We start from the raw sequence: 3626 nt of genomic DNA, 5'->3' as shown, positions 1-3626 counted from the left end.
CTCTTCGTATTTTTGGTTGTGCTTGTTGGCCAAATCTTTGACCCTATAATACACGCAAACTTGCGTTTCGTTCAAAAAATGTGTCTTTTTAGGATACAGTCCTATGCACAAAGGGGTTAAATGCCTTGATGTCTCCACTGGTAGGGTCTACATCTCTAGAGATGTCATCTTTGATGAATCAGTCTTTCCATTCGAGTCTCTTCATCCAAATGCCGGAGCCCTCCTTCGCAAAGAAATACTACTTCTTCCTGGTTTTGATCAAGGGGGTGATAACAATTGTGCTAACCAATCTGACGAAAATATTCCTGCCTCTACTCCTACTGTTATGCCTGTGCAGGTACCTGAAGAAAATACGGCTCAAAATGATCAAAATCATGAAGAAAATCTGGCTCAAAACGAGCTATTATTTCATGCGAACGGAGAAGAAGGGGCCGGCGCAGACCACGAGGAAGATCTGGCTGCACCTGCCACGCCTTTGCGCCTGCCAGGCTCGGATCGCTCGCACAGATCCTCCTCGGATCGCACCCCCGACAGCAGAAGTGGCCAGGCGGGCCAGGCCGCCCAGGCAGCAGCAGAGGGCCGCTCCGCGGGTGCCGCGTCATCGCACGGGAGTGCGCGGGCCACGCGCATGCAGCCCAGGATAGCGACAGGCGCCCATGCACGCATGCATCTGACAGCAGCAGCAGGATCTTCTTTGGACAGAAATACCACAGCCCAGGACAGCTTCAGCTCCGGGTCAGCCACACTGATGACCACAGGATCGTCTGCATCTACTGAATCTGCTCATTTGGAAGGATCTTCTGGATCATCTGCGAACAATCAAATTGTGCAGCTTCCTGTGCAATCACAACATCAACATGCCACTGCTCCAAGGGCTATGACTCGTCTACAAAAAGGTATTAGAAATCCAAAAATAAGGACAGATGGCACTATACCATATGACATGTTGTGTATTTCAGGTGAACCAGCAAAATTGAGCGATGCACTTGGAGATCCTAAGTGGAAAAAGGCCATGGATGAAGAATATGGTGCACTCATAAAGAATAAAACATGGCACTTGGTGCCAAGTCAAAGAGGTAAAAATATTATTGATTGCAAATGGGTTTATAGAATCAAGAGAAAAGCAGATGGCTCCATTGATAGATACAAGGCACGTCTAGTGGCAAAAGGATTTAAGCAACGTTATGGTATTGACTATGAGGACACTTTTAATCCTGTTGTGAAAGCTGCTACCATAAGACTTGTGCTAGCCATTGCTGTTTCCAAGGGATGGAGCCTTAGACAGCTAGATGTTCACAATGCGTTTTTGCATGGTGTTCTGGAAGAAGAGGTCTATATGAGGCAACCACCAGGGTATGAAAATAAACAAGCACCTCACTATGTTTGTAAACTTGAGAAATCTCTTTATGGTCTGAAACAGTCTCCTAGAGCATGGTTCTCAAGGCTGAGCTCACAATTGAAGCATCTTAGTTTTGTTGCGTCCAAGGCTGACACGTCTCTCTTCATCTATAACAAATCAAATATTGTCATATTTGTGCTCATTTATGTTGATGACATCATCGTTGCGAGCTCCTCACAAGATGCCACTAATGCTCTCTTGCGTGATTTAAGTTCGGAATTTGCCTTGAAAGATCTTGGTGATTTGCACTTATTCCTAGGTATTGAAGTTAAGAAGATTCAAGATGGCATAGTATTAAGTCAGGAAAAATATGCCACTGAACTTCTAACTCGCATGGGAATGAAAGACTGCAAGCCTTCACCCACACCATTGTCTTCTTCAGAGCAACTTTCAGCACATGAAGGAGAACCACTTAAGGAAGAGGATAGCACAAAATATAGAAATACTGTTGGAGCTCTACAGTATTTGACTTTGACACGGCCAGACATATCATTTCCTGTAAACAAGGTTTGTCAATATCTGCATGCTCCTACCTCCACTCATTGGACAGCCGTCAAGAGAATTGTGCGATATGTTAAGCACACATTGAGTTTGGGACTTCAGTTCAGACGTTCTAGTTCTTCTCTTGTTAGTGCTTTCTCTGATGCTGACTGGGCAGGATGTAGTGATGACAGAAGGTCAATTGGAGGGTTTGCAGTATTCTTTGGTTCAAACCTTATTTCTTGGAGTGCTAGAAAACAAGGTATGGTATCAAGGTCAAGTACAGAGGCTGAGTACAAATCATTAGCAAATGCCACTGCCGAGATCATTTGGGTGGAATCATTGCTTAATGAATTGGGAATTAAGCAACATCGTGTTCCATGTTTGTGGTGTGACAATTTGGGAGCCACCTATCTCTCTACTAATCCAGTCTTTCATGGCAGAACTAAACACATTGAAATTGATTTTCATTTTGTACGAGAAAGGGTGCCAGAGAAGAAGTTGGACATAAGGTTTATACCATCCAAGGATCAAGTAGCAGATGGTTTCACTAAAGCTTTGCCAGTTAAGCCCTTTGAAGAGTTTAAGAGAAATCTTAATATAGGATAGTTTAGATTAAAGGAGGGTGTTAGAGTTTGAGTAGTATAATCTCAACTATCTCTCTCCCGCATCTATCTCTAGTCCTTCTTGTATACGAACAGGATTCCTAATCCTTCTCTTGTATCTCACGGCAAGGTTTTCTGCCTCAATATATAAACAGCAGCGGCTCTCCCCTTGGAGAGTAGGAACGCTTCCAGCCATTGTATCTTACAAGAAGCACGCCAAGCAGCAAGCGCTGCCCATACGACCAGTGAAGGTGAGCTCTATTCCCTCTGGCCATGACTGAAGCAGCAAGGAGCAAGCAGCTGGCCATCATCTGATCCAACTCTGTCCCTCATCGGATCTACGCCCGCCGTCTTCGCTACTCTTTGCTTTTCTCGCTGACATCTCCTCTTGTTTGAAATTAAACAAAGGGACCGACTAACCATGCGTTGTTGTTACTGATCTCTCTCTTCCTAGATAGCTAGCTAGCCTGGATCCATGGACTCCCCGCAAAAAAAAGCTTGGATCCACCATGAACGGCAAGACGCCTCACCTGCTGCATGTGAGCGTGACAGTGAGTGTGGCCGCGGCCAAGAAGAAGACACCGGTTGCTGTCCGGCAGGGCAGCGCTTGGGTGCTCTTCATGCATACATGCTGCCGAAGAGGAATCGTGGCGGGTCGGCGTAGCTGAGGAGGCGGACAGCGACGGCCTACATGCATACATGGCAATCTTCACTTTATTTTCTATGCCATAATTTCACTAGATTAATCTAGATGTGCTTTAGCAAAATTGTATAAAAGATGTATTTACAACTTGATGTGCATATGTATTCTGATCTAAACCCCCGCGCAAGCTACATTAATTTAATGGTTAAACTGACATTGATATCTCGATATGTCATACATTCTCCGAGCCTCAGTTGGCACTAAACAAAGTATAGTAGTCCCAGCAAAAATTTTCGAGGTATGGTCATTTGATATGTGAGCATGTGAGGGACTAATATGCTACGATTTTCCATGTGTTCAAAAAAGATTAAGCAATGACCATCTCACGTTGTTAAAGCAACTAGCTTTTGTGGTGCAGGAACATCTGAATTTGTTAATTTTTTAAGGCAGAGCTAATTCCTGCCGAGGAGCCGGTCTCTTTCCAGACAAAGAGAAAGAA

General features: G+C 44.6%; 1 long non-coding RNA gene across 1 annotated transcript; it reads left to right on the top strand.

Moving 5' to 3' along the window:
* The first annotated feature begins 2645 nt into the window (after nt 1-2645).
* LOC123164290 (uncharacterized) lies at nt 2646-3349 on the top strand. Its single transcript, XR_006482299.1, has 2 exons — nt 2646-2735; nt 2939-3349. It is a non-coding gene; the product is annotated as an uncharacterized lncRNA (long non-coding RNA).
* The last annotated feature ends 277 nt before the right edge of the window (nt 3350-3626 follow it).

The sequence above is a fragment of the Triticum aestivum genome, chromosome 1A (assembly GCF_018294505.1).
Source record: "Triticum aestivum cultivar Chinese Spring chromosome 1A, IWGSC CS RefSeq v2.1, whole genome shotgun sequence".
Classification (NCBI taxonomy): Eukaryota; Viridiplantae; Streptophyta; class Magnoliopsida; order Poales; family Poaceae; genus Triticum; species Triticum aestivum.
The sequence above is the reverse complement of the archived record's forward strand: the minus strand, read 5'-3'. Positions and strand labels throughout refer to the sequence as shown.